The sequence below is a fragment of the Crotalus tigris genome, unplaced genomic scaffold, assembly GCF_016545835.1.
Source record: "Crotalus tigris isolate CLP2741 ecotype Arizona unplaced genomic scaffold, ASM1654583v1 scf7180000017605.3043972, whole genome shotgun sequence".
In the NCBI taxonomy this organism is placed as follows: Eukaryota; Metazoa; Chordata; class Lepidosauria; order Squamata; family Viperidae; genus Crotalus; species Crotalus tigris.
The window spans coordinates 1398419-1409461 of NW_024096508.1; positions in this window are offsets into that span (position 1 = coordinate 1398419).

The window sequence follows — 11043 nt, forward strand, 5'->3', positions numbered from 1 at the left end:
ACTGCATGGGTTTTGGTTGAAACATCTAACTGTTATACACCCACTCATTGCCAAGCAGTTCAACAATATACTACAAGGAGGAGAAATTGAAAAGTGGCTAACAACTGGGAAAACCTACCTAATAATGAAAAATCCAGCAAAAGGGGCAATACCAGGCAACTACAGGCCAATCACCTGCTTACCAACAACTTTCAAATTGCTAACTGATGTGGTAGCTGATGCAGTACAACAGCATCTACTTGAAAACAATCTCTTTCCATCTGAGCAGAAAAGAAACTGACCCAATAGCAGAGGAACAAAAGATCAACTCCTAATAGACAAAATGATCTTGGAAAACTGCAAGAAAAGGAAGACCAACCTGAATGTGGCATAGATTGACTACAAAAAGGCATTTGATCCTCTGCCACATGACTGGATAATCAAGTGCCTAGAAATAACAGGAGTCAGTAGAAACATCAGAAAATGTGTGCAAAGATCGATGGCACAATGGAAGACACAGTTACAGATCAATAGTGAGAGACTGGGAGAGGTTAATATCAAGAGAGGAATATTTCAAGGAGATTCATTATCACCACTACTATTTGTTATTGCACTGTTTCCTCTGTCAACAATAACTAAGGACATGGCTATCAAACATCAAAAACATCTGCCAGACTATCCCACCTCCTTTACATGGATGATCTGAAGCTGTATGAAAAACATTATCTGAAATAGAATCACTGTTCAACACTGTCCGTATATATAGCCAAGATATTGCAATGGAGTTTGGCTTAGATAAATTTGCCACACTTACTATCAAACAAGGAAAAATAGTGAAAACTGAAGGAACCAAGATGCCCCATGAAAATAACATTAAGAGTCTGGATGAGGAAGATTACTACAAATACTTGGGTATCCTTCAAGCTGACAACATCAAGCACACTCAAGTCAAGAAAAAGATTAGAGGTGAATACATCAAGAGAGTGAAGAAGATCTTAAAGTCCAAACTCAATGGAGGAAATACCATGAAGGCAATCAATACCTGGGCAATTCCAGTCATTAGATACACAGCTGGAATAGTGGACTGGACTCAAGCAGAACTAAAAGCAATGGATAGAAAGACCAGAAAAATAATGACAATGAATCATGCCCTTCATCCATGCAGTGACATTGACAGACTCTACCTACCAAGGCAAATAGGTGGGAGTGGAATGCTGCAAGTTCATCAGATGGTTGAAGAAGAAAAAATGGCTTTGGAAGAATATCTGAAGGACAATGATGAAGATGCACTGAAATTAGTATATCAGGAAGGCTTATTGACTACTGGAGAGACCAAACTGGCCTACAAGAAAGATCAGATGAAGAACAGAATAGAGGCATGGGAAGACAAAGCATTATATGGCCAGTACATTAAAAGCTGGGAAAGCAGATAATAACAAGACCTGGCAATGCCTAAGAGCAGGAAAATTGAAGAAAGAGACCGAGGGACTAATTCTGGATGCACAGGACCAAGCCTTAAGGACAAATACATACAAAGCCAAAATTGAGAAGACAGCAACAGACATTAAGTGCCACCTATCAAAGAAGCTGAAGAAACAGTGGACCACCTGGTAAGCTGCTGCAAGAAGATTGCACAGACTGACTACAAACAGCAGCATGACAAAGTAGCAACAATGGTGCCTTGGAAGATGTGCAAGAAATATCATTTGCCTTTAAGCAAGAACTGGTGGGATCATAAAATAGAGAAAGTCATAGAAAATGATGAAATTAAACTGCTCTGGGACTTCAGAATTCAAACAGACAAGCACCTGCAACATAACACCCCAGACTTAACAATTGTCAATAAGAAAGACAAAAAAGTCTGGATAGTGGACGTGGCAGTGCCTGGAGACAGCAGAATAGAGAAAAAAGAACTGGAGAAGATAAAAAATACAAAGACCTACAAATAGAAATAGAAAGACTGTGGCAAAAGCAAGCAAGGGTAGTACCAATAGTAATAGGCGCTTTGGGTGCAATCCCAAAACAACTGGAGCACCACTTGAACACCATTGGCATTGACAAATTCGCCATTAGTCAATTGTAAAAAGCAGCCTTACTAGGAACTGCTTCCATCCTGCGATGATATCTGTAATACCATCAAACATCCACATCTGCCTATCCCAGGTCCTTGGTAAGGACTCGATAAGTAGACAAAAATGCCAAATCCAGTCTGAACATCTGGCTGACTGTGCGATGATCAATGATGATGATGAAGAAGAAGAAGAAGAAGAAAGGGACCTTGGAGATCATCTAGTCCAACCCTCTGCTTAGGCAGGAAACCCTATACCAAATAAACTCCCTCTTCGTTTTTTGCTTTGTTCCTGTTCTGCTCTCCTTTGAGTAAGCCTGCACTGTGATGTCATAACTGTCAACTAAACCAGAACTTGTATTGACTGATGAGCATGGTAAATTTGTTGGGGTAGAAATTAATTTGCCTGGGTCTAAGACTCTAATATTGGGAATTTATGTCCCAAGTGAAGATAAAATATTGTTCTATAAGGGACTTGTGGGAGACTAGTGGGCTTAAATGAAGATTGATGTTTGATGGGGGATTGGAATGTAGTGATCTCCACACAAATAGACAGAACTTCAGAAAAAAATATAAAAATTATACAAGGCAAATTACATTTTTTAAAAATTTAATGAACAGTTTAGGGCTTGTCAATATATGGAGACAAGAATGTCAATTTAAGTGTGTGTGTGTGTGTGTGTGTGTGTGTGTGTGTATATATATGTATGTATATATATATATATGTATGTATGTATGTATATTCTGAAAGACATAGATACTTTTCAAGAATAGACATGAGTTAGTTTTCTGTTAGAAAGTTAGAATCTCCAATTTGGAAGCTACTATACTGTTTACCCACAACCAGTGGTGGAATTCAGCCAGTTTGCACCAGTTCAGCAGAACCAGTAGCTAATTTTTTGTTGCCCAGGCCCAGAATTGACTTCCAGAAGCAGCATCCACACAGAGAACCAATTATTCACATATTTGAATCCCACCATTGCCCAAAACCCACCAGAGAGGACTACATATAGAGTACTGACTTACTCTTAGAATGCAATTCTTACCTTCCAGTTTTAATGTTGGATTCACAAAGAATCTTACAAATATAAATTGTTTAGAATTATCTGCTTAGTTCTCAATAAAGCTGGATTGGCTTTTTCTTCCCTTTTTATGAAATTATTTCCCTGATAAAATACTATCCAGGTTGTTGCAAATAGATTTGTTGCAAACTTTGTATGTTACATCACAATGTGACTTTGCAACTAACCTCCCATCATTTCAAATGCCCTAAAATGAACTCATTAGATATCTGGACTGCTTCAGCAAAACATCTGTTATTTTCTCCCTTGTTTACAGTCTCTTTGAAAATTCTCCCTTTTCTCCTTTCATTTCTTTGGAACTTTGAGTTTTTATGTCTAAAAAAATATTTGTTAAACCGTGTTAGGTACTGTTGGGGGATTGAAGGATTTCTGGGTGATAACTTTATAATAATTAAAAGTCCTTGTTTTGGGGGGGGAATTGAATACAAAAATTTTAAAGGAAAACATTTTTGTCTGAAGTGTCCTATAATAGTTTTACATTAATATGGTTGTTGAACATGAACTGAAAGGACATACTTCACCCCTGAGTATTTAATGCTAATTTCTGTGGTCCTGGAAAAGTGAAGTTTTTTGTTTTGTTCTGTGTCTCTTCCCAAAAAACTCCTGGCACCTCTTTGTCCCACTTACCTTTCCTTATCTTTAAATCAAAAGGTGGATCAGTTATGAACATTGCCAATGAACCCGCTCATTTCACAGGTTGAATTGCTGTTGAATTAACTACAACTGGCCTGTCTGTCCAGTAGCTTCTGTACATTGGTCTGTGGGAGTAAATGTTGCTGAGGCCAGTGGGGCTTACTCCAAAGTAAATATACCCAAGATTGCAGCTCAAGTTTTAAAAAATAACCAATAAAATCCAGCAGTTGTCTTATTGTGATGTGGATGACAGTGTCATCCTTTATTAAACCTCCTTACACAGACCAATGAACACACTTCAGGCAATTTGGGGTTGTTGACACTATTAAGGAGCGATTGCAACAATTCCTAACTTGATGCCCTTCAAATGAGCTGGACTGTAGCTTGCTTGAATATCTATCTCCTATACATATGCATAAACACTTTCCTTCTAGTGATCGTATCTTATTCTGTTTGAACACTCCTACAAAAGTGTCTCATTAACTACTATCAGAGATAGAAAGCTGGAAAAGATTGAACCTCATCTAATCCTTCAAGGTATATTACAAACATCATTGGAAAATTACATCTTCAATACTTGTGATTGAGCAAAGTTTGCTTTGAATTTTTCTTTGTTTGAATTTTTCTTTGTTACTGCAGTCTTTCTCCAGATCTGCATCACACACTCCAGTTTTCAAAATACACATTTCTCACTTATCAAAACATTGGCAGATTCAACTCAGATTGTAAAACAGCCCCAATTAGCTTTTAGATCTTGGAATCCATTCTCTGCTCAAGCATACAAGGTTTTTTAAAAATGTTTTGATGTGGTACCCAATATTATTAAATTCAGAGTTGCTAAAGTTCCAACAAAGGACCTAAGAATTATTAAGATGGCATCTGTGAATATAGGCAGTTCCAATCATCATCATCATCATCAACAACAACAACAACAACTTGAATAATTGCCTAAATAAACAGAAAACTTGTGGATTCTTCTCTGGTGATAAATGCTTGAGCCAGGAGAACAATGATGATGAAAATGGAGCAGTCAAATGATTTGAGGGCCCATTAGTTCTGACTGAAGAATTTTTATAGGGGTCTTTTCATCTGCCTTCATCAGTGTACAAATTAAATCATTACATTTCAACATCATGTTATGTTTTTATTGGCAAAAGCCAACATGATCTAATTCAAACACTATGAATTTTTTTGTCATTTCTGGTCACTGGTCAATGAATAAATAATAAGACCTTTTAGAAGCCAAGGACAGTAAATTTGATGATGTAAATGGTCTGATATTCTCTGAATCCTATAAATGATGTCATGTTCTCCAAAGCTCACAAAAGTCCCTTTCCTTACTCCCAGATTCCTAGTACTGTTATTAGAAAGTTATTTCTACTATAAACCAAAAGTTTATAAGCTTGTCAGTCACATATGCCACACATTTTTGAAAGCACATGCCATATGTTCGCAGATGGCCCAACATTGGGTAGATTCAATCCCTATGAAGTGCCTAAATATTTCATAAATGCTGCACTCTCTCATTACTCTGTTATTGTCAACACAAATGTGGATTCCTGAAAAGTGTTTGCAGAAATATCTGGTCCATCAACCCTTACTTAGGAGTGGTTTGTCAGGGCACCTTAATGGGAGAAGTTTTAAGTGAATGAACTTTCACTAGATCTCTGGCACAGCTCTATTGCAACTTTCTTTTTCAATGTGTAAGATTGAATTGGCAAGGAAGATACATACATGGGTGCCTGTGATGGTGGGGATGAATATGAAAACATTTTAAGAAGAATAAGTGAAAAAAATCAAACATTTTTAGAAATGAAAATTCTCCATAGCTCAGTCCCAAGACTCAGAAAGCATTTCAGAGAATAGAATCATGAGTTAGTTCTTCTTGAACATCAGATCAAACCTCTGCAAAGAAATAAATACCTTCTCCTTGTCTTTCCCTTTGCCTCAATTCTCCAGCCCTCACAGTTACACTCAACCCAAGTGTCTTCATTCTTCCCATTTGTGATACTGTTTGTGTTACACACATTGAAGTTAGGGCATGTCTGTAACAATATGAAAATAGGAAGCGAGATGCAAAAAAGAAGTGCCACATTTTAGAAGGCACAATTGGGGATTGCTGTATGTGTGCTTATACACAAAGGGAAATAAAGGAGATGGGAAGTGTTGTGTCCTGAGCCTGCAAAAGCAGGCTCAGGAAGTTGCAATGGTCCCGGGCATTCCAGAAGCTGCCTGGGACCAGACTGAGAGGCGCCAGCCTTGCACACATGCGCAAGGCGCGAAAGCACTCCGCTTTTTGTTGCCATTGTGTCTGGGGATCTGGTCAGATAAAGAGAGGCCTGCGTGTCTTTGCTCATTGATGGTGTTTTGCTGTTAAACTAATAAAGAGCTGTTAACTGCACAATGAGCCTTCATCATTCGCCCTTGATCGAAGGACTTAAGGAAGGAAGGAACTAAGAAAGTACAGGGGCCACTCTACCACATGATTTTCAAGGAGAGGAAGGCTTCTTCAAAAAATATATTCACTATCAAGTATTAGCTGAAATTAATAGTTTCTGGGAGCATTTTTAGCAAGGCTCTTAAAAGTCTTCCCCACTTTGTGTGCATGATTTTTGGAGATTTCTTGCAAGTAAGGTTCACTTTTGCATTCCACACCTAAATTAGTTGTTGATCCAAATTATGTTATTTATTGACCTCCTGTGGCATCATAAAGGAGTCGCTGTGGATTTTACTTTGCTACTCATTGCCAGCTGTAGAGGGAGGTGCTCATCTCTGTTTCAAGGCCACTGAACTAGTGCGGTCTGAAGACGTTTCTGTGCTCATGTGGCCAGCATGACATTGCACAGCACTGTTATCTTCCCATCGAAGTGGTACCTATTTATCTACTCGCATTTGTTTTCAAACTGCTAGATTAGCAGGAGCTGGGGCAAGGACAGGAGCTCACCCATCTTGTGACGCTTGGGTCTCAATCCTAGACCATTGGCTTGCCAGCAGACAAGCCCAGAGTCTTACCTGCTAAGCCTTCGTTCTGCCCTCATGACATCATCTTGCTTTTATTTTATTGTTTATTGTTTGGTGACATCATGCCATTTCATTTTATGGTCATTTACTGAGTGAAATTGTTCTTGGACTATTTCATTGATAGGAATTAGTCCTTGATATTTAAAAGTTTGTTTTGCACAAATGATATAAATGTGGAAAAAGATCCCACTGAATTGTTAGGACACGTTCCATTAAGCTTGTTTGTAAAATTTAGCCTTTTAACTATTTCTTCTTTCAGGCTCCTTTATCTAAAGCTGCCATAGTGCCCTGAAACCTAAACAAAGTCGGTCATCAGAGAATTATGGGTATGCCCAAAGATATTAAAGAAGTTGGCCCATATGCCCAATCTGTGGCATATGGCCCAGATTTCACACAGCTGAATTCTGATCTAAGAACTATTTCATATGTATATGATGGTTCTATATCTGACTGCATAATTAGAAAACTTGAATATTGAAATGAGAGGGCTTAAGTCTACAGATTTTATCGCATATATTCTGAATAACACTGGGGTCAACTGCTTAACTTTTAATATATAGTGCCACAGAGATAGGAAAGTATCTGTACAGAATTATTGTATAAACAACGATTCTTGTGATAAAGATTTATAAATTTATTATTTCATGGATTACCCTCTACATAAATTATTATAATTCACTTCCTGACTGTGTCCTATCTTGTGACACTGACATTCCCCCCCCACACACACACACTGATTATATAATGAATGAAAATTAGATTTCAAGTGGAGGACCAAAAAATCCACACAGCCAATATATTGAATTGGGAATGCATCTGTATAATACAGTATTGTGTAGTGCCCAGTAAGGGTGTCTCATGCATAAATTACCCCACAAAAAAGGTCAAATCTGCTAATTTCAATATTGTAAAACATTAATAATCATTTTTGAAGGCTCAAAGGCAGAGATGATATGTCAGAGTACTCTGTCAACGCTGCTAACATTGGACGTTCCCGCTCTGACAACTGATGAAAATGCAGCCATTTTCTCTTCTCCTTTACTATGCTTTTTCTTGCTTTTAGAAATCAGGTGCAGCAGGGAGGGAGGTTGGAATGAAAGCTCAGCTAGCCATAACGATAACACTGCTGTGGGAACCCAAGGACAAGCTGATAACATTTTGGCTGGCTGAGGAGCTGGGGAGAAAGCCCATACTTTTAACTAATTGGGGAATGTGATTTATGACAGTTTATTGGGGGTGGGAATTGTACTTTGTTACTTTGTATGGGGTGGGAAGGGAATTTAGTTTTTGGGTTTAACTATGTAGTGCCGATACTTTATTTCCCAAATAAAATGTTCTTTAAGGAAGAATTTTGCCTGGAAGTTCTTTTGATGGGTTTCATCATTTGAACTATGACATACACATTTTTTTAAAAAAAGAATCGTTAAAGATGTCTGCATTTTCATGCTTGCATTTTAACAAAAAGTCATATTTTATTATTCCCGGCATGTAAATCCAACATGATAGTAGAGATCACATTGAAATTAAAATAACATTTATGCAGATTCAAACGGACTACAAGTATCTCATTATGTGTAAATGATACCTACAAAGGTATCTGAATTAAGATTCCAAATGTACCATGGATACTTGTATAACATAAGTTTTGTATTTTGGAAATAGCTGCCTATTTGCTGGTGCATTCCAACTGCAGAAAGAGGCATGATTGTGAATGTTAAGTTCCATTAAGAGACCACTAATCACTGTGTGCCCTCTAGTACTGGAACGGAAGCCTGTGTTTCTCTCTCTCTCTCTCTCTCTCTCTCTGTGTGTGTGTGTGTGTGTGTGTGTGTTTCTGTGTGTGTGTGATATACCCCTCACCCCACCCCCACACTCTCCCAAAAGTTGATCCATGCCCGGCCCTACTTGGATTGTAACTGCCCAGACTGATATATTGAGCCACGACAAATGTTTCATTTTGCATTTAACCCAGAGTGTTAATTCTCTATTAACTTTCACAAAAGGCCCTCCTTGTCATCCTCACAGACAGATGGTGACTGCATTATCTTTCATTTGAATCACGAGTCTCCTGGTACATGAATTGCAAGGCCAGGGTCCCCTCCAGGATGTGATTTGCAAGTTATTTGAGATTCTTTGATGTGGATGTTCTGAACAGAGCACTAGCCTGCTCTCCAGATGTCATCGTTTAGAGCTCCTTGCTTAGACAAAGCCTTCTTCTCCGTCTTTAGTGAGAACCAGTTGGTCGGTGAATCTTGCGTCACTTACAGTAGGTGTGCTTGTCTTTGCCATGTGCTTGAGAAGAAACAACGTGAATAAACTGTTTCATCCATAGTTATCCCTAACAACATTTTTTAAAAATGCTACTTCCTGTATGGTCAGGAAGTTGACTTGGAATATAAATAAATATTATTAATAATAATAATACTATAATATAAATAGGTATAGTTTTAGAAGATTGGGATCATTGGAAGATACAAAGTTTATAAAATTCCATTCTCACTCCTATGGATGTTCCTCAGTCTCTGATCCTCTACCAGAGGCCCAGGAGTTTGAGGGTTCTGTGCAGTATCTTAATTATTCTTAGCACTGCACTCTTCTGTCATTCCTGGGATCTGTTGGAGCCAAGTCTCCCAGCTTAGGAGTCACTGCCCTACATGCTCCTACCACATTGGGACCATTGGGACCTTTTTTTTCCACATCTCCTCCATCTTCTCGTGTATCTTCTTCCTGATGTTGCTGTCACTTGGCACCACTACAGTTAAAACTACTGCTGTAATTCTGGTCCTTGTCTACCACTATGATGTCTGGTTGATTGGCTTGTACCTGCCTGTCTGTCTGAATCTGGAACTCCTGCAGGATCTTAGGCCTCTTATTCTCCATGACTTTCTGTGTGATCTCCCAACTGGACTTGGGAGTGTCTAGCTCAAACACTGTTCAGATGTTCCTATATACAACGCCAGTTCCTTGGTTATGCCAATCAATGTATTCTGTTCTGGCCTGCATCTTACACCTTGCCACTATGTGTTGGATAGTCTCTGAGGTCTTTCTGCATAGTCTGCACCTCACTGAAACCCTACTAAATGCAGGTTTCCTGTAATGGAATGCAAATTCTCCAACTTCCATACTTTTCCATACTCTGCAGTATAGTTCCAAATATAAAAAAAGCTCCCCAAATTCAGGAAAATGTCATTTAAAAGTATATGGGAAAAATTCTTTGGGAATAAGGCCTACCTAAGGAAAGAAATTATATAAGAAGTAAAGGCAAGCAAACAGGTATATGAATGTTTCCCTATATGAAAATGTGTCAAAATTCTGTGTCCATAATTTTTAAGTAAAACCATTCCTAGGTGATACAAAAAAGGAGACAAATATAAATGTCACAGGAAGCAAAATAGAAGATTTCCAACATCAGATAGATTTTTGCCTTGATTTTTCCATCTGGCCTCTTGTTAAGCAATGAACTTAGGTCTTGTAACAGCAAAGTTGGAGAAAAGCTACATTGTCAACCTAAAACCTTTGACTCAAGGAGTCTTTTTGTTCAAAGAAGAACTTCCTAGATCAGGCATTTTACCAAGGTTTTCTATTTCCCAGCTGCACCCCTTCATTTACCTTGCAGGGATGATGAAAATATTATGTCCTAACATGGGAAAATATACCCTGAACCTGACCAAGATTTGGATTTGCCAAAGCAGTTACTATTTGCCCCAAAGGTTCTGCTGGTGTTGCTAGTACCTGGAGCTCACTTTTAGAGATGCTTCAAGTTAGACAATCCCTTTTTTCTCCTTGTCATGATTAATGAGGACATTTGTTCCTCAATTCCTAAATCTACAGAACAGATCCAGCTGGGAAGTCTCACTATTGTCATGGTTAAAAGGAACCAGCAGGGGGAGGTGTTGGATTTTAATCCTCAATTTAGATTTGGTTTTGGGATGACCCTAGAAAAAAATCTTTGAGTGCATTGATGCATGTTGCAAAATATTTGAATGTGTGTGGGGGGGGGGGGGAGTGATACTGTGTTTTGGTGAATTATGCGTAGCTGATAGAGTTTTGGGGCTGGATCTTGGGGTGCAGGCAGGGAATAGCAACTCTAAATCAGCACCAGGGGGAAAATCACATCAAAATATGCAAAAGTTAAGAACTCAAAACTGGATGGACACATCTGTCAGCTTTATTTTCTCCTACATGTGTTTCTACTCTCCTCCCCATCCTTTTCCCCTTTTTCCCCTTGTATTTTTCCCATCCTGTTTGGGAAGAACTTTG